At 38.9% G+C, this 27,374-nt stretch overlaps 1 protein-coding gene across 1 annotated transcript in view; it reads right to left on the bottom strand.

Moving 5' to 3' along the window:
* Positions 1-25,302, bottom strand: part of LOC131069503 (uncharacterized) — a 95,436-nt gene extending 70,134 nt beyond the window's left edge. Inside the window, exon 1 of the mRNA XM_058004964.2 lies at positions 25,011-25,302. The gene's annotated coding sequence lies outside the window, so the exon portion shown is untranslated. The remainder of the gene's footprint in view (positions 1-25,010) is intronic.
* Positions 25,303-27,374: the final 2,072 nt, after the last annotated feature.

Here is a 27,374-nt window from a genome sequence, read left to right as displayed (position 1 = left end):
CTCTAATGGACCCAGGTCCTAAATTTTAGGAAGATCCCTAAAAATAGGATATGTTGGAGAAGCATGGAAAATTCCTTCCGAAGCAGGAAAAGTCAAGCCAAGATAATAAATCAGGTGAATCTTGAAGAATATTCCATTTTCCCTCCAAAATTTGAAAAAATTGGAAATAAATGAGTTGGCAAAAGAATATTCTAATTATGACGCATGACTTAGTGCATTAAGAGAAATTTCCAAATTCGAACTCAATTACAAGGGAAGTTCCATTTGCATGGCGCAGTGATTGGGAAAGTATGACGCATAATAAATTCAATTGCCAAACTAATGCCTCCCAACTTAGCAGCACAATTTGAAGAATTCTATATAAGCATGGAGATGCATTTCATTTCTCATGTGCAGGATTTAAGAAAGAAGAATTGGAGAAGTGAAGAAAGGTCATACTTAGTGGATTTTTCATCATTTTCAAGGTGCTATTCAGGATGGCGGAACCAAGCAAGGCGGCTACCATCACCACGCAAGCATTGATCAAAGCAGAGATGAAGGGCTTCCTTCCTATTTCCCAGATGAATTCCAGGTGGAAGGAAATCAGCGATACAAATTTGGGCACATTCAACCTGGCTGCCTTCAAGATCAGAATGTTCGGAACAGTAGTATATAATCCATCACCAACAGTTGTCAAGTTTGTCAAGAGTGGAATTGTTGCGACGGTTGGTTTTCCTCCTGCTATTCAATGTCCAGATTTGATTCTGGAATGTGCAAAGCATTACAATCCGGAGCGGAAGACAATTTCAACGTCAGATGACAGGCTGTTGGCGACGTTGACTCTGGAATCAATTGGTGAAGCTTTCGGAATTCCTTCACACCATTCCATGACATACAGGACCATTAGCGGAGCTCAAGTAGTGTATGATGTGGGTCCTGCCAGGTGTGCTAACATGATCAACAAACAATAGTTGTTGAAGCCTAGGCTACATATCTCCAAAATGTCAAAGACTCTCACTATCTTTGAATTCAAACAAGAATATGTGGACCTGATAAAGATGCTTAGCAGGGTAATGGGATGTTCACATACTGTGAATTTTGAAACATGGATGTTCTTCTACATCGGCGAGATCGTGAATGCAAACGGGCTAGTCAATTGGGCCAGATTGATTAGCCATTACTTGCACGAACAGCTGAGGAACTTATATGCTTCTTCATGAGCTCCTACGTAATTTATATGCTTGCACGAAGGGGAGGATTTGATAGTCTGCCAGCAAGTGGAATCATGGGTTGCGGACTAGTACAGCTGAAAGTGCATGTGTTATCCTCAGTTGCATCTTCACAATGTTAGTTCTTACAAGCTAGCAAACGGCACCTTCACTATGTACTTGACGCGACTTATGCAGAAACAATTGCACGTAAGGGTGTCGCCACAAGCAAGGGCCCTAGTTCAGAAGTATGGAGCCAGGTTCTTACAGTTTCCAAAATTCACCTACATCGGGACGCGGGGATTCACATTCTAGTCATACAAATTGCCAAGGTATCCATCTGACAAATTCATACTACTAGAACTCATGAGGCAGTTAACAGCCTATGATCAACTATAGAAGAAGAAGAAGAAGTCTATTGAATTCCCAGTTGTCCTAGGTGATTTCATGGAAGTGTGCCCAGGTTTGGAAGCAGCTGAGAATGCAGCGAAGGAGTTTGCATTCTATCGCCTACCATTTTATATATCCAGAGCTCAGTATGATCCTTACCGCCAAATCAGAAAGGTTGCTAGTATGAAATTCATACACAAATTTCACTTAGAAGATTATTGGGCAAGTGTCGAGGATGACCTTGAGGTCCGAAGGAAAATGTATTCCAGACTGCTCCTTGACACCATCAAGATAAGTGAAATTTACCAAGTGTCGGATCAGGTGAAAGAGGATTCGGACCTAACGCAACCTGAATTTGAGAAAGTGAAAGATCAGCCCATTCAGCTACCAGACTAGTCAGAGCCAGAAATTGATGATTTGAATATCCTGACTAGACTAGTGCTAAAATTCACTAAACACTGGGTTGATCGGCAGATAAGGAAGTTGACGGAAGGAAATGTTCATTTGACATATTAGTTGATAGGAAGTCTAGATTCCCACAGTGAAATAACTGAAGGATCTTCGCAGGCCCAGGCAGAAGGAGAAGTTTGGCTTGATAAAGGAAAAAGTGCTCCAAACAAGCCAAGGACAGCAAGGAAGAAAGATATCCAGTAGGAAGTTCATCATGAAGCCCAGTATGAAATCCATCAAGAAGTTCAACAAGAAATGCAACAAGAAGAACCTCTGCAAAAGAGAGCAAGGGTAGAAAGGGTGCAGTCACCGGCAAGTTCTTCCAGTGTACAAGCGGTAGAGATGTTCGCACAGGAAAATCTAGCGGATCCACCTCAGGCAATACTCCAGCACCAAATATACTTAGCATTAGTGCTTCACACAGGCCCAATCAGCCGAGAGGTCAAAGACAAGAAAGTCCTCCACACCAGGAAGAGACTCGTCAAGATAGTTTCGTAGAAGCCATCCTTGGCGAAATGGAGGAAGAATCACAAGAGCAAGAGCACATGGAAATCCATAGTCACTCCATTCCAATTTCTGATTGGTTGATAGATAGACTGAGGAGGGAGCCGGAAAAAGAAATTGATCTAGCTTAGGAATTAGAGTTGTTGAATAGGATGGATCAGTCGATAGAAAAGAAGGCTCCCCGGAAATTTTCCAAGGTCATGAGGGATGAATTTGGATCCCGGACCTTGCACATAGTTGAGCCTGCAATGGATAAGGACAGGAATGAAATTAGGCAGGAAGATTATGTTATTAGACGGGTTGATCTTGGTCCTGCTTCCACGAGACAAGTAATTGGGGACTTTGAAGGATTTTCCTTAGCCATGAAGGAAATGATGTTGAAGACAAAGACAAAATGTAAAAGGCTGAGGGAAGAAAATAGAACTTTATGAGAGTACGTTAGAAGTCTTAAACAGCCACTCAGGGAAGCAAGTCCTTCATTCATTCCTCCTCCTTCCCTCCCTAAGGAAATCATTAAGGACACAGAGGTTATTAGAGCAATGGCACAAAATTCCAGGGAATGGGTAGAGGATGTCTACACTGAAGCAAGAAAATTCATCGAGGACTTGTCTCGGCTTCATTCAAAGTTCGTAGCCCTTCTAAACAGATTGGAGGTAGCCGAAGGATTGTGGGAAGATGTTCACATATATCAAGACTTAACCATTCTGCGGCTCAGGGCTCTAACGAAGATTCTGAGGCAAACACTAATTGATGGGAAAGTAATTCAGGAGAACGAGGTATATGACTTTCCTCGGTGGTTATGCGCTATTTGCTCAGGAAAGAACAACTTTGATAAATTCAGCATGGAGTCTTTAACTTTGAAAGGCTCAATCAAAAAGGTGCAGGAAGAAATCATCAATGCAATTGAAGCATTGTTCGCAAAGAAGCTCGATGAGAATGAAGTAACAATGAACTCCCTGAAATCTCAGTTGCACAAGTTCTTCTTCGTAGGTTCATTCACTAAGGAACATTTTGCAAATGTTTCTTCATATTCTAGTACAATGAAGAGGACACAGGAAATCATGATGGAATGGGAAAACTTCTTCTCCAAGAGCGAAGAGGAAATTACCTTGATGGAGTTTGATATTGAAAATATGCCAAGTATCTCCATCGGAGAGCTAGAAGCCGTCATCAGTAAATTCATTGCATATGCAATAAATGAACGGGATAATGGTCGTCCATTCTTAGACGAGAATCTTTTGATTGAGTAGTGGCGGTGCATTTACTGCTGGAATATTTTGACTTAGTGGCAGCCCGGTCAATGCATGTTGAATGCACGAGGAATCTCTTTGCATGCAGCCGTCTTATTAATGGTTTTGTGACAGATTCTCTACGCATGTAGCCATCGCATGGGGAATGATAGGCATTTACTTCCTGCATGGGAATATTTGTTGCATTTTGGGCAAGCTTAATGTAATGGGGTGCATTTAATGCACAAATGGATGCCATTTTTGGGCTATTTGGAATTAATTGTATATGGGCATGATGGGTATTAATTGTTGATTCCCACCTTGTTGCATCTTGAGTGGAGAATCTTTCAGGGTAAAACCCTAACTAGGGTTTGCATGTGGTCAAGGCCAGAGGCCTATTTAAAGGGGTGACCCCCCTCATTTGTAAGAGAGGAGAGATTGTTCTCTGAGATTGTTGCTAAGAGTTTTTGAAGCAAACACTTAATACATTGTTCCATTGTTGGTGTGTTCTTGTGTTGTTTTGGAGCTCGCATGGTCTCACTCTCTTCATAGATTAGATTTGCTTTCATGTTGTTAGATGAACTGGATTTGATAGGATTGCTTGTTGCAAAATTCGTGCTCATACTTTTGGTGTGCAACTGATTGTTGCATACTGTGCAAAGTTAGCATGAGCCTCCGTTAAATGTTTATGTTTAACTTCAATTATCAGTAGAGATTGTTCAATTTGATGGTTTCTCTTGGTAATTTGAAAATCTTTAACACACCCTCTGAAGATTGCACCGCCTTCGTGTAGTTGTGCATTTTTGGCAAAGCGAAGTGTGGTTGGATTTTGCATAAGTAATCCTGTCTCCGTGTTCGTAGGATTAGATTAACCTTAGTCTAGTTCTCTAAACCCTTTTCTTCATTCACTTTTCTGCATATTTTCAAATCTAAAAATCAAAAAAAAATTGAGCTTTCATTACAAATCATTTGCATAGAAATCCTTGAACTTGCGTAAATTTGTTATCCTCTTCAAGTGAATGCATAAGGCCCCCTTGGGTTAACAGCAAACCCATCAACTAATTGAGTCACATCCACGCGCATAAGGAACCTTGGAGTTAGCCATTTGAACTTTCTTGCAATCTTAGCATACGGTATAACTTTGATCAAGAGAGAATAGAGTGACCGTTGGTAAACTTTATTCTATGTTCGGTGTAGTCCTAAAAAACACGTCAACGCGTCCAAGACTCCAAGGTACTAGAATGCAAATGAAGCTCAAGCCCAGAAAGTTACTTTCTCCCTCTCTAAAGTAGCAAAAGAGGAACCTGAACTATTGTATAAAATTGATTGACAATGACCTTTACAGTAGGCCTTTGGTGTGACAACACCTAGGAAAGAAACCTACATATGACGACTTTGTTCACCAGATGCAATCTACATGGAGTGAAATTATGGAACCTTCCCTGTCTTTGCTGGATGGTTTTTTTCTTGGTCACATATCAGACTTTTGACAACCGCAAATTTGTGAGGAACAAGGGACCTTAGTTTTTCAGAAATCATGGTGTTTTGGTGTTCCCTTGACCCCTTTTTGGATCCAATGGTTGCTTCAATTTCTAAGATTCCAATATGAATCCACTTGTACAACCTTCCAATGGCAATGAGAGAACATCGCATGATTCACATGTTGGTTGAAAAAGCAGTTGTTTTTATCAAAATTGATGAGGATTGATATGATTCACTGAACAAACTTGTTAGGATTTGTGCCATGCTGGATGTCTCCAAACTGATCTTCCACTGCATTAGAATCTTGTCTTCTCAGGGTGTTTGGACTCAATTTATTAATTATGAACTGATGCCTTTCAGATGTTTTCAATGTAATAATGTGGGGTACAAGGTGGAGGAGTGTAATTTAAAGTTTTATTCATGATCTTTCTCTATCCACATGAAGAAATGGACTTAGAAATCAAGTATCTCAGATCCTGATTTTGTTTGGAGAAACCATGGGCGATTCTGATGAGAGTCTTTCTTCCCTTCCAATCAACAGCACAAAAGGAAGCAGGCAGACTAAAGTGGATTCTTAGAAGCTTGAGGGCGTAGGTCAGTTGGAGAAGCTGGTTAAAATTTCCTGTGTTCTCACAAAGATTTCCCCAGCCGATCAAACATAGGACATTATTCCAAAAAGGTAGTATTCATGAATTTTTGTATCAAAGCCCCATTGCATGCTTGGTCAGCAAGAAATTTATAGTGACAGTCAATGAAACCCAGAGAATGCCTTAGGGTAGGGTAGACATCTCAGAGGCAAAAAGATCTGCAAAACTTATCTCCCTACTCTAGGAGATGTCTCTAGCAGGAAAGGGATGTTCCCTGACATCTTCCGATGCCTCCCCTCAAAGGATATCTCCTGCTACAAAATGAAAGAGAAGAAATTTATTCAAAAAGTAAATAAAATATCCTAAGCCCTAAAAGATCAAAAGATCCTGTCCAAATATTTCTTATTCATCCAAACAAAGAAAACATGCAAAAACATTATATGACTTTGAAAAGAAAAGAAGAGCAAGCTCAAAATAAAATTGCAGGTTTGAGCCAGTAGGAAAATTATCACACAGCACAGGGCATCCTAGAAGAACATCCTTGTTTGTCACTTCTCATTTAATGTTTGAGTCATGATAGTTCATTTTGATTTTTAAACTTTTTACTTTTGTAATTGTGTTTCAATTTCAGACGTATCATACCCCCATATTCTTGTTGTGACCATTTCACACATCGCCCCATTAGGATGGAGACCCCCTCTTTTTCTTGGGTTTTGCTTTCCCTTAGTTAGGTTTTTTCTCTCCTTGCTAGGTGTTTTGAGTGAGTGAGTGATCGCCTGGACTGGGTAGATTAGGGTTTCTTTCAAAGCTGAGTGAAGCCTGGTTTTAGGAGGTCATTTGTTGTCTGCCTTGAGCCCTAGGGTTGTCTTAGAGGGGTTTTACCTCTCAGGAGATTGAAGATGGATAGATTGTGCAAAAGAGATGAAAGGTCACAGGTCGGGGTAGGTCGAGAGTGTTGGTTCTCAGGTCAAAGTCTTGTCTTCCTCTAAGTCGGAGTCGATTAGGCAGTCAGTGACCAAGGGAAGATTTAGGAGGTGATTTCAGGGATTTTTGAGCAAATTGACAAAGATGTGGAAGGATACGCACCAAGGGTTGAGTCCAGGACAAAGTCAAGTAATTCCAAAATGAATCAGGCCTGGAATCAAGAATTTCGCTCCTGACCCTTCCAAAGGGTCCAAGGCGAAATTCATATTCCTCTACTCTACCCCTTGTCTTAACCAAGTTTGAAACTTCTACTGCATGGTGTGGAGGACTAGGATGTATATTTTCCTTAGGGAGAAGGTTTGAAGCAACGAAATAATGGAAATTAGCCTGGAGGAGGAAATTCGCTCCTGACCCTTCCAGAGGGTCTAGGGCGAAATCCTCATCTAACCCTCTATTTTTTGCCTAAGACACTGGAAAGACCTTGTTTCAAGCTAAGTAAATGACAAATCGACATGATGGTGATAGGGAGAGGTGAATTTGATCAAGTTTGAAGTGAGTTGAGTAGGAAAGAGGTGTGACATCAACCTAATTTTGTGAATTTCGCTCCTAACCCTTCCAAAGGGTCCAGAGCGAAATTCTTAGGAGTCACCTTTCTTCTCCTTGTTTGCATTGAAAGCCTTGTTTCCTGGGCATGGTAAAGGCAAATTGATATGTTCTAGCCCTAGGAAGTGATTAAAGATGCTAGAGAGTGTGGATTTTGTCCAAGGCATGAATTTTGCTCCTGACCCTTCCAAAGGGTCCAGAGCGAAATTCACTTTTTCTCCACTTGGCTCTTTGATATGACCAAGATTGTTGACTTTTGAAGCATAGTTGAGAAGGTTTTGATGCATGATTGCCTTGGAGAGGAGGTTTAAGGCTTCGAAATGGTGGAAATTAACCTGGAAGGAGAATTTCGCTCTTGACCCTTCCAAAGGGTCCAAAGCGAAATCCTCAATTTAACCACCTTTTTTGGCCTTAAGACCTAGGTTAGCCTTGCCTGGAGCTAGTTTGATGGTAGATTGTCTTGATTGCGATAGAAGGAAGTTGAATTGATCAAGTTTGAAGGAGAATGGGATGAAGGAAGTGAGAAGATCAAGCCAAGAATGAGGATTTCACTCCTGACCCTTCCAAAGGGTCCAGAGCGAAAATCCTTGTAGACCTCAATTTCTTCCTTGTTGAGACCAAGTCCTTAGTTTTTTGAGGCATGTTTGGAGGTGTTTGACATGTTCTGGCCTTAGGGAGTGATAAAAGGTGGAGGAGATAAAGAATTTTAGCTTGAAGCATGAATTTCGCTCCTAACCCTTCCAAAGGGTCTAGAGCGAAATTCTTGAAAACACTCATTTTCTCCTTAGATAAAGTCAGGACCTTGGTGTGGATGCAAGGAGAGTGATGTAGGTTTGCCTTCTAGAGAAGATTGGAGTTGGAAGAATCAAGAATCAAGCTCAAAACAAGATTTTCGCTCCTAACCCTTCCAAAGGGTCTAGAGCGAAAATCTCAATGAACCTCATTTTTCTTCCTTGTTTGATCAAATTCTTAGTATCCAAGGCATGTTGGAAGAAAGATGGACATGTTCTTGCCTTAGGGAATGTTTGAAAGAAATAAAAGGTGGAGAGTATCCAAGGCATGTTGGAAGAAAGATGGACATGTTCTTGCCTTAGGGAATGTTTGAAAGAAATAAAAGGTGGGGATTTTGTCCTAGAAAAGGAAATTCGCTCCTGACCCTTCCAAAGGGTCCAAGGCGAAATTTCATTAAACCACCTTTTTTCCCAATTTTATGCCAAGGCTAGTGCAGACCAAGATGAATTGCGATTGGAGGTGTCCCTAGGAATGACTTTGAGTTGCTAGTTATCCATGAATTTGAAGGAATTGAGCAAAAAAACATGAATTTCGCTCCTGACCCTTCCAAAGGGTCCAGAGCGAAATTCCTAAGATTACCTATTTTCCTTGCAGGTCAAGTCAAGCTTTTGGTTTTTATGGCTTGGATGGGTGTGAGGAGGTGTGTTCTTGCCTTTATGAAGTTGATTGAGGTTGAAAGGATGAAGAAATGAGCTTGAGCTCAAAACAAGATTTTCGCTCCTGACCCTTCCAAAGGGTCCAAAGCGAAAACCCTAAAATCCATCCTATCCTCCAAATTTTGTGCCAAGTCAAGGTCTAGACCAAGATGAGAGAAGCCCTTAGGATTGCCTTTGAAGGATTTTTTACCACCAAAAATGTAAATTTTGAGCTAAGAATTGAATTTCGCTCCTGACCCTTCCAAAGGGTCCAGAGTGAAATTTTGGTTAGGTCTTGTCCTTAGCTAGGATTTTGAGCGAAAAATTCTTTTCAAGCCTTTTGAAGATCAAGCGAATGTTGCCAGGTTGAGAAATAGATCCAAATGAAGGAGTTTAGAGGAAACAAAGTGAAAGGAATGGACTTGAGTGAAAGAAGACAAGCAAAACATGAATTTCGCTCCTGACCCCTTCCAAAGGGTCCAGAGCGAAATTCTTCAAACTACCTATTTCCTCCTTGTGTGAAGTCAGGGCTTTGATTCCTAGGGTGTGATTAAGGTTGGAATGATGTTATCTAGCCTTGCAAGATGAATTGAAGTGAAGGAGATGAAGAATCAAGCCTAAGACTTGAATTTCGCTCCTAACCCTTCCTAAGGGTCCAGAGCGAAATTCACAAAATATCATGTTTCCTCCAAGATTGTGTTGAGCCAAGTTAGTGATCAAGGTGGATTGGGCTTAGAGATTGCCTTAGAGGGGATTGTGAATGAAAGAAAGGTGAATTTTGACCTAAAGGATGAATTTCGCTCCTGACCCTTCCAAAGGGTCCAGAGCGAAATTCTCATGATCACCTAATTTACCCATGGTGGAAGCTAAAAAATTGAATCCCTAGGCTTTGTTGAACTAAAACTAGCATATGCTCACCTTTAAGAGAAATTTGGAGTGAAAGAAGAACGAGGCAATTGAGACCTAATCAAGGAAATCGCTCCTGACCCTTCCAAAGGGTCCAGGGTGAAATCCTTTTGAAATGCCTATTTTTCACTTTGTTTGAGCTAGGCAAAGGCAAGTTGCAAGGACATATTGACAAGAGCATGAAGTGGTGAAAAATCAAGGTTGTGAAGGTGTTGATAGATGGAGTAAATAAGCCTAGGTGAGATGTTCAAGCAAGCCTCATTGGGGTGATTTAAGCCTTCCTCATACCATGAGCATTTTAAGTGCCTATAAAGAAAGTGTGCCTTCATCAAACTTTGAAGAAACTCTAGCATCTTCTAGGCTTACCTATATACTCTCATTAAATTGCTAATCAAACCTCATTTGTGGGAGTAAGGCAAATTCGCATGATCTAGGCACTTGTAAAAATGGATTAATTAATTTCTTTTAAGCCTTAAAATCAAAAAATTTCATACTTTGGCGCTCAATACATTTTTTTGTACTTTATTGCTAAGTCGGCCATGCTTTAAGATGATTTTATTTTATTTTTTTCACACATTTATCAAGTCAGCCTATTTGACAAATGGTGAAAGCGCCCTATAAAGGAAAGGTGTAATTTTGAAATCATTAATCATTCATTCATTCTTTCCTATGCGAATTTGAAGAGCGGAACTAGAGGTGCAGATTTCAGCAGACTTAAGCGAATTTCTTGATTAAAGAAGACTGGCTAAAAGCTGATTGAAGGCTAAAATCACCAAGGGAGAACCTGAAATTCAGATCAAAGACCTTTCGTCCAGCAAATCTTCATTTTTCTTTATCCATTTTTTCAAGATTGATAGCTAGAAATCAAGGAGAAGGTACGTACAATCAGATTTTTGACAGCATATTGAAGATTTGATTCAAATTTCTATATTAATCCTTTGTGAGGTTAAATCTTCAGTAATCTGATTTGATTCTTATCAATTTGAAAATTCATAATTTTAAGGGTTTATCACACTATTTTCAAATCGTAATCTATTTATTTCTTTGAAAGGTCTCAAATCTCCTATCTTGAGGAATTGTACTCAAACCTAACTTAAGCCTCTTTTGTAGGTATCAAATGACGACCCCCAAGGCCAGTGGATCCACTACCCGACAGGCTCTCATCAAAGAAGATCAGAAGAACGATGATTTGGAGACCAGGATCGTGCCCAAATGGAGCAATATCGGAGACACCAATCTAGGAAACTTCAATGTGAAGAAGTTTCGAGAAGCACCCTACATCGGCAAGCCGTCACCCATAGCCAAGAAGATAATTGAGAGTGGCATCATCAAAGCCGCAGGCTTCCCTCCCACAATCAAATGTCACGAGCTGATGATTGAATGTGCTCCGCACTATGATTCACATTCAAGGACGATCGTAGCCAAGGATGGAACTGTCCTAGCTTATCTTTCAGAAGAAGCTATAAGTGAAGCTTTTCATCTCCCGGAGCCGAGAGATATGATCTACAAGAGCTTAGAAGGAGCTAGATCTATATACGAAGACAATCCTGATATCTGTCTGAACTTCATCAACAAGAATTGGTTGCTCAAGAGTAGGCCTCACTTGAATAAGATACCTAATACGCCACACATAATTGATTTCCAAGAAGAATTCAGGGAATTGATAACCATGCTCAATCGGGTTATCGGTGCCTCTCAAGCCTTCTTCTTCGACAAGTGGATGTTCTTCTTTATTCAAGTGATCGTCCAAGGAAAAGGAATGCTCAATTGGGCTAGAATCATTAGCAACAACCTAGACGTGCAGTTGAGGAGGCTAGCCCCTACTAAGACATTCCACATGAGTTCATATGTTATATATTCCTTAGTCAAAAGTTTTGAATATGCAGGATTACCTCATAGAAGAGTTGTTGGGAGAGGGACAGGAAAGATAAGGGCATGTGATTCCTATGTTCAACTACATCATCCACCTAAGAATTGCTACAAGCTAGTCAATGACACCTTCACGATGTATATCACCAGGACATTGCAAGGAGGGATTCATCACCAACTATCTCCGGAGGCACAAGAGCTCATGAAGAAGCATGGTGCATGGTTCATTCAATTTCCAAAATTCACCTACATCAGAGTCCATGGGTGTCCTTCACCTCCCTATATGTTGCCAAGATATCCTACAAACAAAATAATATTACTTGAGGTGACTAGACAGTTGGCAGCTTATGCTAAAGCATCAAGACATAAGCACGGAAATGGTATCCCCATACCCATTCTACTAGGAAATTCAATTGAAGTGTGTCCTAATTCTCAAGCCGCGGAAGATGCAGAGAAGGAATTATCTCTATATTCATTCACATCCTTTGCCTCAAGGAAGAATTTCAACCCTCATGGTCATATGGAAGAGACAGTTGGGAAGAAATACAAACATGAGTTTCAAGTAGAGGACTTCTAGATGAATGTTCAGGATGATATGGAGGTGAAAAGAAAGATGCATTCTAGATTACCCTTGGATCTCATCAGGAAATGTAAAGTTTACAAGGTAGCCGATCAAGCCCAAGACAGTGGTAGATATCTCCAATCGTCCTATGAGATGGAAGATAAAGAAGTGAAGATAGACTGGAATGAGCCAAAAGTTGCAGACCTAAGAGCATTAATGGATCCTGTTCTAAATTGCACTCGCAAATGGGTGGACGTACAACATCAAAAATTGAAGGAGCAGAATGTAGCCATGACATTCACCCTCGAAACAAGAACAGAAGAAGGAGAAGCAAGTGTGAGTGAGAATGCTTCTCATTCCAAAGGGTCGAAGAGAAAAGAGAGAACCTTCCAAGAAGAAACAAAAAGTGAATCTTGATCGCCCACCGAGTACGTCTTCTAGGCACGAAAAGGAAATAAGTCAAGGAGAAGATCAAAGACAGATGGTGTATGAAATTGATGAGTCTATGGAATCCATGGTGCAGAATGATAAACAAGGTAAAGGACAAACACCTCAGCATTCATCGAGTCAATCTCTCCAGGTTGGTGCTAATGAACAACAAGAAGAAAAGAATGATGATGAAGCAACATCTCCTTTCAGAGAAGATAGACCTCTGCCTAAGGAAATACAAGTAAAGGAAAGAAAGTCTTCCATTCCAGATTGGCTAAAAGAAAGACTGACAAGGGTGATTGTGGTTGAAGAGGAAGAACAAGTATTCGACTTGGAAAGTCTCATAGGAAATTCCCATGAAGAGATCGAAAAGAAGAAGGCTACAAAGATGTCAAAGATAATTAGAGATGATACAAGATCCAGGAAGATACAGGTGGCCACACCAGTGGTGGACAAGTATGAGGATGAGATTCTAGCAGAGGAATATGATCTAGAGACATTTGATCTTGGTCCACTTACCTCCGAGCAAGCCATGGAAGAAGCAACTGATTCAGTGAGAGCACTTAATGACAAACTCAAAGAAGAAATGGAAAAGAATAAGAAGCTAGAAAGGGAGGTTAATGCTTGGAGGAATTATTTTAGTCACCTCAGTCAACCATTGAGGTGACAGGATCCAGCAGTATCACCTTTGCATGCACTTCCTCCCGAATCAATAAATGAGGCAAAAAAGATGAAGAACTTAGCCCAGCTCATGAGTTCTTGGATTGATGAATCTTACAAGGTAGCCATTGAATTTGTAACAAGAATGATGAAGACAGTCCATCGGGCTATCCAGGTCCTTGAGATCATTCATAATCTATTGATAACTGTGGATGCATTCACTCACACTAAAGACGTTGTTATCTCGGTCTTGCAAGTAAGAAGAAGAACACCAAGACAGATTTTAGCACAAGAGAAGATAATGGATGGAGGAACCCGTAGCCTTCTGCAATGGTCAACTTTACTCCAGATGAAGGAAGTTCTTTTCGAAGACATCAATACCAGATGCAGCCGAGTTGAAGACACTATCCACCCTATTCAAGACAAGGTGTTTGATGTATTGTGTACAATCCTTGACAGAAGGATAGAGATCGAGACAGATATAGATGTCCAAGAATTGGAAGGCAGGATCAAGATCATTTTTTGCAAGGAAGAGAACATGGTCATAGAAAAGCAGCGAGACCAGATGTATGCTACTATGTTCTTGATCGAGAAAACAAAGGAGCTAGAGCCTGGATGGGAGACGACCCTTCTCACAGCTTTTGATCAAGTCCTCCACTTGGAAGAACAAATGAAGAACCTCCATGAGATTTCCATTGCTGAGATTGAGGGGATTACGTCTAGATTCATTGAATATGCTATAAAAGAACATAGAAAAGGGAACAAAATTCTAGATGAAAAGTTGTTATAAGATGATGTGGCAACTTTATTCTCATTGGGTTATATTTCCTCGTTATTTGTGCCAATTTCTATTGGCTATGGATTGATAATGTTTATCTAAATGGGGTATTTTTTGTAACAAACCCTAATTAGGGTTTAGGTGTCAAAATCTCAGCCATTGATCTTCTTTTGATCCAGGCCGTTCATTGTATTTGAGAGTGCTATATAAGCCCTCACTCATTTCATTTTAAAGAGTTAGAGAGTTAGAATCAGAGAAAAGAGAAATAAGATTGAAATTGTTAGCAGCAAAGAAATAAGTAGTGAAGAAAGAAAGTTGAACAATTGTTGTTTTATTTGGCTATGAGATCAATGAAATATTGAAGTATGGTGTTTTATTGCAATCCTTGTGGCTATTTTCATGGTTGTTTATCTTCTTGAATCACTCTTAGTAGAGATAGCATTTAAGTTTTAAGATTGAAGAACGAATGTTGTGTTTGATCTTTGGTAAAGCTCATAATCCAAACCACTAGCTCCTTATTGATTGTAAGTACGCCCTGTGTGGTCAACTGGAGATATTAAGATTGTTAAGAGTTCAACCATTATTGGAGATATCGATATGTATCTTAGTGATAGTATCTATCCCATTGATGATTTGAAAATCATTGAATCCCCTTAGAAGATCGCACCAATTCCAGTGGAGTTGTAATCTTTTGGCAATACTGAAATTGGTAGAGTTTTATCAAGACCAGTCCTCATTGAGTCATTCTTAGGATTAGTTTAATCTCATCTCCTTAAAACCATTATCTTTTGCCCTTTTTTGAAACATCAGTTAGTATTAGGAGAATCTAGTTTCCTCCTTGAAAAGTAGTTGCAAGAACAAGTTTTCCCAGAAAGAACGTAAGGCCCCTTGTAAAATAGCAAACATAACGACCACTGGTGCTTATCCACGAGTAGAGAACCTACATAACAGAACCTTGCAGTTTCTCCAATTGATCCTTTTGCGATATCTTCAACATTCAGGAACTTTATTCAAGAGAGGATAAGATACCTCTGGGTATTTTATTGTGTGTTTGGTCATGTACAAAAGACACGTCAACAATTCTACACATGTACCTTCATTTTGAAACTGAGATACAGTCATCTCTTGTTGGCAATTGGAGTCATGCTGATAATACACTTGCAGAAATCAATTGTGGTGTGTCTCAAAGCCAAGCCATCAAAAAGTCCCTATATGGTTTTTCTATAGAATAAAGCAGAGACTAGCTAGCAAACCGCAAGCTTAGCATGACATCAAAAGATGAACACATTCACAAGGCCACGATGCAAGCCACAGTTAGCGGGATCAACGCACCACTATCTTCTCTTGTTTTGCGGCTTTCATGTAGTGTTCCTTCTTTTGTAACTAAGGCACCTACTACACCATTCATGCACTCTCGGTCAACAAGAGCGATTATTGCCGCAGCTTTGACACCATGCATTACCTTGATGCTGTTTTCACCACCTCAAAATAAAATTTGTTCACCTGATCGTCTTCTAACACTATCAACCAGATTGTCAATAGCTTATTTTCCATAAGACATAAATACAACCATGGTAAGGGAATAAATTTATAGAAAAACTTTATGGCATGTATATGGTGTAGGTGAAACAGTGGCTTTTAATGGTGAAAACGCAAACAAGAAGTTTGTGGTCATAATTATTGAACAAGAAAAACCAACAAATTAATAAGATTTACGGTAAACGGAAGAGCACTCATTAATTTGTTGCTATTATTGCTCAGTTGGAGATATTCCACTTCCATTGTTTCACTCATCACCTCCACAATTGCCAAACTCCAATTGAATGCCTAGCATGTCAAGCCCTTTCATTAAGCATTCACCAAATTTCTATCAGCAACAATTGCAACTCAGCCACAATTAGTAGCAGCTGCCAAAGCAAAATGTCACTCACATAAGCACAAAACTCATCTTGATATGGAAACTTATGACTTTTCTTTTCTTTTGTTTTATTGTAATATTTGTAAACATCTTCTAAATTTTTCCATCAATGCAGACAATATGGCAAGCTACATAGAGGACTGATAGCAATTATCATGCTGCTGATTGAAGAAATATTACAAAAAATTTATCAGAAAATCATTTTTCAATTTCCCACTGCATTCTGTAACTTTATTAAAAACATTCACGAAGCATTTTGAGTCGCATTTGTAGTTTGGGATGCCATTAAAATGCTTCAGCAAAGCTGATGTAAGTACATCAACCACAGAAATCTAGAGGCCATATTGGGCACAAACACAGGCCATAGGTCACTTTGTAGTCACCATGTTGGTCCTGCACAGACTAACAACCACCCAGTAATGGAGACACTACAACCTCATATCTCTTTGGCCTGAGAGGATTTAAGAGCTCAACTAAGGAGCAACAACTCCTAGAATCCCCTACTAGTTGTTTACTCAGAGACACACAAGGAGTGTGAGAAAAATACTTTGCATGCACATCTAATACTAAAATATTTACAAACAAAAGATTGTTACAAACAGAGTTCCGTGACTTGCAGCGAGTCACGCAATTCAACCAGTCGGGTGACCTTGACCCGGGCTCGGACGGGTCAGGAGGTGTGACTCGCCTGACTCGCCGAGTCAGCGAGTCACTCCCTGACTCGCCAAGTCCGAGGGTCATGACCCAGCTGGCATCACTTAAAAAAGTGCAATCAAAAAAACAATAAAAACATAACATTTTTAATGGTTTTTTTTGCCATTTCCCTTTCTTATAACCCTAAAAGGGATTGGCATTCACTTTTATGAGTGGAAGAGAGGAAAAAAGAGGAAGAGAGAAAAATAGGAAGCCATAGTTTTGCAACTAGCTGAGAGGTTTAGGTGAAAAGCTTGCACAAATCACATTGGGGCAGCACTACAGTTGCATTGAGAGCATCAAGGAGTCCATAGAAGCTCATTTCAAACACTTATCAACAAATTTGAAAGAGTTAAGTGTTAATTTTTATTGATTATGTTGGTTTTTTTTCTATATTTATGGATTTTTTCGTTTTGTTATTAATTTTTTTTTAAGTTCAACTTTCCAAATCTATATTGCATACTTCAATCACAATGAGATAAATAGAACAATAGCATAGCAAACCCTAGATTTTATTTTTTTTAAATTGTATACATGTATTTACAATTTTTTCTAAAGAAAATCTAAGGTTTGCTGATTTTTCTCAATTCTTAATTTCTTTCTTTGAAATTTGATAATTTTCAAGAAAAAACACAATGCACAAATTAGTCTTTGCTGATTTTTTTTAACTAGTTTAAATTTAAAACTTTGTAAAACACAATGCTCAAATGGTGATTTGTAAAATTGTCTTATTGCAGCAGCCCTCACGTTTTGAAAACAATTTTTTTTCCTAATGGCTCATCCTAATCCTCCACAACCTAAGCCTAGGAAACATGGTCAAAAATATGAGGCATGGAAATACACTGAAGAATTCCCTAGTAGACAAAGAAATCAAACCAAGTGTATTTTTTGTAAGGAAATTAACCATGGGGGCATAAATAGATTGAAATGTCATATTGTTGGCATACGTGGTCATGATATTGAGCCTTGTATCGAGGCACCTCCCGAAGCAGTCCGTTTTTGTTACGTTCAACTAGAAAATTTTGAAATACATAAGCAAACAAAAAAAAGACAAAGAGAGGAGTTATGTCATATTGGTTCTCCTCCACCCACATCTGCATCCGCATCCACAGCTGCATCCATAGGTTGTGTTGGAGAGGGTTCTTCTATACCTCCCTTTCATCCTAGTGCTTCTGCTAGTGCTAGTACTTCTATTTCTGCTCCTACTAGTCACACTTTTGGTCCTAGAGTGCGAAAATCCAAGATAGACAATTTTTTTGTACCACACACTACTCCTAGCACACAGCGCTCGCTTGAGAGCATGTCTTGGAACAAGGAGGTCCATGATGCAGGAACAAAAGCAATTTGCAAGTTTTGGTACTTCTGCAACATTCCATTTATTGCAGCCAGGTACTTTTTTATTTGATTGTTTTAAATTAAAATTTAAAATTTTATGGTTTGAAGTTGAAAATTGAAATTGAAATTGAACTTTTCTTATTTAATCTATTTCAATTTGTGACAGGTCTCCTTATTGGCAAGGCATGATTGATGCAGTAACCATTTGTGGGGCGGGGTTTAAAGCTCCTAGTGATACTGAATTGAGTGGCCCTCTCTTGTTGGAAATGGTGGAAGATATGAAAGTTGACCAAGAGGAGCACCGCCAATCTTGGAGCAGCCACAAGGGTTGCACCATCATGACAGATGGTTGGACTGATAGGAGGAATAGAACACTCCTAAATTTTCTTGTTTCCAGGGGAGGTGATTGATCATTTTACTTCTCTAAATGCATTGTGATTGAAATTGAATAATTTACATTCTAATTTATTGATAATTAATTTGTTTTATTTTCAGGATCCACCATGTTTTTGAAGTCCATCGATGCTTCCTCACATGTCAAAAATGTGGCATACTTATGTGAGGCTATTGAGGAAGTTATACATGAGGTGGGGGAAAAAAATGTGGTGCAAGTAGTGACAGATAATGCAGCAAGTTATGTTGCTGCAGGTAAACTTTAAAAGTTTTCTTTTAAGTTTTAACTTTTAACTTTTAAACTTTTTAAGTTTTTAACTTTTAAATATTAATGGTAAAATTTCTTGATACTTATCACATCTAATTCTTTAACTAATTTAAAATTGTTGCAAGAAAACTTTTGATGGAGAGGCACACAAAAATCTTTTGGTCTCCATGTGCGACCATTGCCTTGACCTCATGCTGGAGGATATAGGTAAGCTTGGATGGGTGAAAGAATGCGTTGAAAGGGCCAAGAATATATGCAAATTTATTTACAATCATGCATTATTCCTTAGCATTATGAGGCAATACACGGGGGAAAGGGAGTTGGCTCGTCCTGGTATAACGAGATTTGCCTCGAATTTTCTCACATTGAAATCCTTGATAAAATCAAAGCCATCTTTGAGGCACATGTTTGTTGGTGAGGAGTGGACTTCCTCATCCTATGCTACGACCAATGCAGCGATGGATGTAGTAGATTGCATTTTTGATGAGCCAGGTTTTTGGATCCCTTGTGCAGAGATTGTGCAGGTAATTTTATAAATATATGCATATTTTTGTTTTGTTTGCATTATGCAACTTTGCAATTTTTCTTATTTTCATGCACACTTGTGACTTAGCTATTTTTGTTTAACATTATTTGCAGGTCATTGAGCCCCTAGTAGTTCTCCTACGAGTTGTTGATGGGGAGAAGCCCGCTATGGGCTACATATATGAGGGCATGGATAGGGCCAAGAAGGCCATTCGATCTATATATGTTGGAGTTGAGGATAAGTATAGGACCATTTGGGACATAATTGATAGAAGATGGCATAACCAACTTCATAGGCCCATCCATGCAGCAGCTTATTACCTCAATCCATCATTTCGTTTCCGTGCTGATTTCAAAGCGGATGAGGAGGTTCTTAGCGGGCTATATTTAGTAGTACAACGGATGGACACTGATACCACAGCTACACTGCTCGAGATGGATGCATTTAATAATGCAGTACGGGCGATCTTTGCCAGCCAATTGTGCAAAGAGGGTCAGACAAAATTGCAGCTAGGTAGAAAATTCTAAAGTTTATGACTTATGCATTTTAATTTTTCATTTTATAATCTACCTTTAAAGTTGGAAATGAGACTAATGTTTTTTCTTTTCCTTATCTCAGATAGATGGTGGCAAATGTTTGGGCCTTCAACCCCAAACCTTCAAAAAATTGCCATCCGCATATTGAGCCAGCCATGTAGTGCTTCTGGATGTGAGCGCAACTGGAGCATGTTCAAGCACATCCACTCGAAGAGGCGAAATAGATTGTTTGTGGAGAGGTTGAATGATCTAGTCTTTGTTCATTACAACCTCCGTCTCAGGACCAGACAAATTTTGGACGCTGACTCCTCTCCTATCACTCTAGAGGAAGTCGACCCCGAGTCCGATTGGCTCACTGAGTCCACCGATCCAGTCTTCACTAATGAGGACCTTGAGTGGGTTGACCAGGCAGACAGAGAGGCTGAGGCTGTGGCTATGGCAGAGGAGGATAGAGCACGATCAGGCATAGCACCTATGGCTACTCAGACTGGCACATCACAAGCAGAGACTATGGCTACTCAGTCATCCAGGACCTACCTTAGACGCCTTTCTAGGAGGCAGATAGACGAGGCTGAGCCAAAGCCTGAGCCATAGATTTGTTTTTGTTTACACTTTACAGTTACATACATGTTTGGGAACAATTGAAGTCATGGATTTTATATACATTGGACAACATTTATAACTCTATATATCTATGTTTTCTAATTCCTTCAGCTACAATTTACATTTCTACACATGTGATGGATGTATGTTTATGTATGAGATCAAATTAGCTTCTATTTGATGATGTTATAGTGTCTTTAAGCTTAATTCAATAATGGGTGTATGAAACAAGTTTTAAATCGTTAAAAATCTCTAAATTTCAAGGGTTTTCTTATTTTGCCGAGTCATTGCCGAGTCACGAGCCGAGTCACGAGCCGAGTCAGAGCCGAGTCCGAGTCTAGGAACTTTGGTTACAAATGCAAGCAAACTATGCCCATAAAGTGGAAACAAGGCACAGAGATTTCCTACATTAACTCTTTGAGGGGAGTAATCAGAGGTATCATATCTAAGATAATTTCAGGAGCATAACATCTAAATAAGCACTTAAAATAAACTAGGAGGAGAGAAGAAGAAAACGACCACACAGAGGGGAGACATATATATGCATGGGAAAATCCTTTCAAGTAAAAAAACCCACCCTCTAAGGCAATGAACAAATGTATTCTAGCAACAAATCTATTAGAATACAATATCAAGCTCATAGCCTTCGATGGAGATCAACATCTTGCTCTATAGAGAAAATCCAGCAACATAACCGTTACATTACATCCTCCTCTCTTGACAATCTCAATCCAAGCATCCAATAAATAGGAAATCCAAAGACAGAAAACCACATGGTTTTTCGAAACCAAGTAATAACCCTCCAATTGTTGTGTCCAACTTCTCATGGCACAAATTCCAATGCCTAGTCTTATGATGGGTCTCCAAGATAATTTTAGAATACTCTTTACAACCGTCATAGCAATTATGACTTGTCATAGCCCACCCGCCAAATTGGGTGCCTCATTTTCACATATTCTACCATTCAAAGATGATTTATGACATGCACCATAAACTGTTATAAACTTGGTCAGGATTCCAAGTCTACTTGTAACCTCCCTCTTACATATTCTTACGCACATCATGAAATCTCTTACACACAATGTCACATATACTCTTACATATTCTTACACACCCATCATACCAAGGAATAAATATAGCATAATGGCCAAGTCACAAATGGGAAACTCCATTTCTTATACGAGGCCAGAAACAATTAATAAAAACATATAAATAAACCAAACATCAGGACTTGCAAGGTGTATGACAGACTTAATCCCAACATTTTACCACTTGTCATATACATCACAAGCATGGGAAGCTCCAGCAAATCCATGAACTACATGCCACGTCTATAAACATGCTGCAACAAATTGACTCCTCTATGCTCACAAGCTTCACAAAAGTATCTCCAACATCCACCAAGTGACCACCATCCCATACAACTATTTCATCCTCCACATGCCCAAGCACGAAAAATAAGAGCCCAAGCTAAGATGACACACTCAATGTTACACAAACTGCCACTTTATCCAGCCACAACCCACCATCTGAACACAAAGCTAGAAGTCCAATCTCTTCCAAAAGAAGATTGAGTATGCACCACATACTCAACTCTACCCGAAACAACAACCATAGCCAGTCACATCCAACTAGCACCAACAGCAATAGACCTTTAGTTTATGATATTCTCTAGCCCATTCTGTAGCCACAACTCCATGTATATCCCTGGTCCCAAATAGATTCTAATCTAGCACACCTATATTAAGATGCAAGTGACCTATAACACCTCTATAAGTCAATTACAAGCTAGTTGTAGGTGACTTATAACACCTCTGCATGTCTGCTATAGGTTACCCAAAAACACCTTTCAAGACTTTATACCATAGTTCAATGATCATCACATCCATCAAGGACACATATACCACCTAGGACTCCCATTGCAAGGGCAAATTTTGATCTGATGTTAACCATAGCATCCAAAAGCAGGACACTCACATGAAGATTGTGGCTCATGTCATCAAAATCATCCACTATTGAAGAACATATACAATAATCTACAAATTGCAACCAAACCACAACAAAATAGAACATATTTCCTCCAAAAAAGTTCTACTCTCTCCCATGGTCTCCATAGCTCCCCCGTGCTCTCCATAGCTCTCCCAAGTTCTCCACATCACAAAGGACAACAATTTAAGAGCCTCCATTTTGTTAATAAAAAACAATGAAGTGCACTAACAGCAAATGACCACAATCATTTATGCTAGCTTGAGTGCTATGGAAACTCTGGCAAGCCTCACAAAGTATGAAATTAAAACATCTGAAGATTGTCACCAAGATCCTAAGCAAAATTGATGCTACAAGTCTGTACGACACCTTTTATTTGAAAATGTACAAAGGATTGTCACTGACATATTACAAAATTATTCCTTTCTTTGAGATTTTGGACTTGGATGATGAAATCCTTGCTAAAAACAATGTCTTTGCAACTCTATCATTCACGCAGAGATCTCCTTGGATCAAAACCAGTACCACCATCAACCCTGAAACACCTGAAACTTGAAATTGTTAAAGAAATTTTGCTTTGTCAAGTGTGCACCTGACACCAGATTTTCAGACTAGGAATTTTGAACTTGCTTTCCCTTCCTGGGGTGCACCCTGTCAATGGGATATCAGGCTTAATTATTGAAACACCATTTCCTTTGCAAGGTGAAAACCTTACAATGTAATCTGATCTTTGATTTTAAGTGTCCATTTTCTTCACACAGGTGCACACCTCATAATGCATTTCATGAACTTCTCCCTTATCAGGTGTGCACTTCATAATGCAAACATGTTCTTTACAAACTCAGCCTCATTCAACCTTATCAGGTGTGCCCCTCATAGTGCAATCTGGGCTAATTTATGGTTTGTCATAGTTTCCATTCATAGATACCCCTCTGAATAGGTATTTCATGAATTTTCAAAAAGGAAGACTTTTCCCAAACACAGGTGCGCACTTGATAAGAGAATCGAAACCCTTGACCTCAAAACTTGCCTTCCCCACCAATATGGTTTCCTTCCGTTCTTCAACATGAGGTGTTTTTAAAAACATTGATGACTAAGTCTGCAAAGATATATTCAAGAAAAGACACAAACCACATATACGAACAAAAACAAGCTCTGAACATAATTTGTGCTTTTAACAAAAAGACCAAGGATTGGCTTGAAACTTGACACATGTCGAAATCTTTCATATGGATACAAACAATGCATAAAATTTCTTTGTCAGTTGACGCAAAACTTAGAATGCATCCCTTCATATCTCTAGAAATTCTTCTCCGAAGCAGCTGCTTGTCCTGATTTTCATGATATTTTATTTATGGCTTTTTCTGTTCTGTAATTACATGGGACTGCCTAAAGAAGAAATTTTGGAGCAGCAACCCCCCACTATAGAACCAAAGCAATGGAAAAAATAGAAAATAGTAGATATTTCTTAGGACAAAAAAAGCATTTTTTTGGAATAGGTGTTCTCTACCTATAACGAAAAATCATATTTATTCTTAAGAGTAGAGCCTTTTAAAGCAAGCAAACCCTTTCAAATAAAAAAGAGCATGAAATACTGGCTTGTGGTTATGGAGCTATTACTGCTTAATATGTGAAGGTGTAGATGGTCCATATAATTTTTAATTATTAGAGTGTATAACCTGGAATCTTCTCTTAAAATGGCGGATATAAATGGAGAGGAGTTGACTGTAATATGCAACTACTGCTTAACCTCAAATCTGCCACATGGCTGCACATTTTATCTTTCCTATTTGTTATGTTTCTTTTCAGCTTTAACCTTTAAATTCTCTCATTTAAAAAAAAAACTTATAGTTTGTTAATTATTTAAAACAAACTAAGATCAGTAACCCATAAAAAATATCCTCAAAAATATACAGAGTACGTGCTAAAGTATTAGCCAAGCAGCTGCATGGAACTGCTTTTAATAGATGGGCATTGTAAACCAAAATCATATTGTTGAACAACCATTGTAAAAGTGTAGTCGTTGCAGAGTTCCACGCTTGTTTTAATTTTTAGCACGCATTACTCAAAAAAATGTAGGGGATTCCTTTGGGGGCCAGTGTCCCTGTAATATTTTTTGCTACTTTATTTCAAAGTATGATATTTTTGTAAATATTAGATTTTTGAAGTAAAGTTTAAAAAAATAATATGAGAAGAAAGGTGGAATGTGCAGTCATTTGGAAAGATCATAGATGTTCTTTGATTACATCAAGTTCAAATATATTCCAAGTGTCATTGGATTAAATTCAATCCTGGATGATTTAACAAACTAATTTCCCCAACTTGTGACAGCATAACTGAAAGACAGCTTCTAATTTGGATTATGGTAACTCACGCTGTTATAATCTGCTTGAAAAAGACAGAGATACCATACCTATATATTCTGATTGTTTTCATCATTTGAAAAAAATGGACCCGTAAACGAATTTGAAATTATATAGTGACTGCGTAATTCAGATCCCCCTCTCCATCTACATTTTGTATGCCAAACTAAAACTTAATCCTACATTGTTTATAGATTTCTTTTATTGCAACCCCCAGTTCTAACTGATAGAAAAATATCATTTTTGGAAAGTATACACAAAAATCGAAATATAAATAGGCTCTCTCCAAAAACAGAGAGATATGTTCAGAAACAAGAAAAGCTCACACTAGCAGTTAAACCAATGAGATCTGAAGTGGGTTCTACTCTGGTAGTTAACTAATTCTACATAATTATAACTCACCTTTGATCTTGATTGCGATGTGAAAGCTCAACGGTTACCATGCTCCTCTTCAATTAAACGGTTGAGCACCCAGTAGAAAGATGCCAATTGTTCTTACTAATCAGAAAGGAATTTAAATTAGTGATCTGCTACTTAGGTTGACAGAAAAACGGGAATGGGAAGTGCTTCTCAGTCCCACTTCGTGAACTGCCCTACTATCGCCACTTTAGACCCGCCATTAAACACGGATGCTGTCCGAACAATGTATTTTAGTGTTACAAATGCATGTATAGCCAAATGGTTATGAATGAACTTTCATTAATCCTAAAACTAGGACATCCCACATAAATTCTTTAAAGCTTTGCAACTCAACTTTGTTAGCTCTTTGTAAAGTAAAACAAACTTAGGCTATAACAAAATGCATAAGCATATTAATGTGGATTTATTAATGAAAAATAGGAATACTTGTTTATTATTTATGATGATTATTAATATTTATGTTTTTTTATCACAGGTAAAATAATATTGTAGTCGTGATTTTCACAATTCATATCGTTATTAGTTCTTGCCATAGGCATAGAACTATTGGCAAGGGTTATTCTTTAAACAAATCAAAATTGAGAATTTTTTCTACCAAAAAAATTATTAATCTATATTAAAGTATAGATGAAAATTTTTTAATTAAAAATATTAAGAAAATTAATTATCTTCAATTTCATTGGTCCTTAAAACTTTAGGCGATATGAGAGAACTTTCTATTTTGAATCTTTTTTATAGATTGCAAATCATTTTATGCTTTCTTCGCTTAAAATGTTGAATCAAATGACTAAATTGAATAATTTCTAAGTTTTTTAGATATATTTTGAACAATTTAATTTTTAGACTGTTTTTTTATAATAAAGCAGCCAAAACAAGGGGGCTGACCCGGAATACACAATAAGCCTCAGAGAGAGCATAACCGGCACAAACACAGCTGCCAAATGGCAGTCAGCCAATCCCTGTCTTAATCATCAAAAATAAAAACCACCTACAGCTATTGGCTAACCCAAGATTGATAACAATCTCGTCCAAATAACAACTTAAACAGCAGATAATAAGCATATTGTTCATACTATAAAAACTAAGGAAAGTAGCAAGAGTCTTGGCAAGCCTCATATGGCTGATAAGGAAATTAAACTTAACAGGGATCCAACCGATCCTGAAATTAAAAGTATAACAAAAAAGAAAAACTTCCACCATTAATCATGTTTTCTAGCTCCCATGTGCTGGGAGAGCAGAAGCCTTGTCCAATCTTCAGTCAGGAACTCAAACAGCTCCTTCGTGGTGTCGCCTTCCAGCCCACCTTGTTTCATTTTTTCGTAGTGCAGTAGGCACATTGAAGTGGTTGAGGAGTGCATGACTTTAATGGAAAATTTCCCAATTTTTGTTGACATGGGAATCCAAATAGTCCAGCTTCTTCTTCACTCCATTCAGGTCCTCGGAGATAGCATTACAACCTGCACAATGCACCACCTCCTCCTTCTCTCCACCTTCAGCAGCAGTCTGCCCGCCCTCGGACTTTCTCCCATCCTCCTCAAAGATATGCGAGGGGGAAGTGTTAGAATAAGGGGAGGCGTTCTTATTATCATCCTTGATAGTCTCAAAGTCAGGGGCGTTAGTATCCAGCTTGGAGGATTTTGAGCCCTTCGTGGCCTCCATCTCATCCTCCACCTTATCACTTTCTGCCTTCTCAGAATCTTTCTCACCCTCATTAACATAGTTCTTCCTCACAACAATTTGTTTCATACGGGGTTTGCCAGCAAATCTGTGGGATCTTCGCAAGGTCACATCATCCTCCGCGTTAGACTCAACTAATAGGATCTTAGGTTCTCTCCTAGGTTTCTTGGAGGTAGGTTTAGCAGCGGAAGGGTTGCTTTTGTTTTTCTCCCCAACTTTGGGGGAAATGAGAGGGGCGCGGTCAGGGGAGGACAAGGTGTAATAGGCTTTTTCGAGGTCTTTTTGTTACCATTTTTAGTACCAGCAAGGGGGCCTGGAGGAAGGGAGCAATTTGAACAGAGATGGGTTTAGGAGGACACAGGGCCCTGTGGAAATTATAGAGCTAAAACATCAAACCTTGGTGGAGGATGGTGTAATTGTTGTCTTGACTCATGCAATGGCGGACTTCTTTAACAGTAGACTCTAAGACATGCAGTAAAAAGAACGGAAAAGAAATAGTATCGTGGTTGTGAAAATGATTGAGCAACAGGAAATGGTAATAATAGAAAACACCATACCTTCCCTCAAGGATAAAGTATTTCATAATAAATTTGCACACCTGGTCCCACGGGTAAGGTAGGCATTCTTTGTTGAAACCCCCACACATCTTAACAGGTTCCTCACCCTTTT

This window comes from Cryptomeria japonica, chromosome 3, assembly GCF_030272615.1.
Source record: "Cryptomeria japonica chromosome 3, Sugi_1.0, whole genome shotgun sequence".
NCBI classification, from domain to species: domain Eukaryota; kingdom Viridiplantae; phylum Streptophyta; class Pinopsida; order Cupressales; family Cupressaceae; genus Cryptomeria; species Cryptomeria japonica.
The sequence above is the reverse complement of the archived record's forward strand: the minus strand, read 5'-3'. Positions and strand labels throughout refer to the sequence as shown.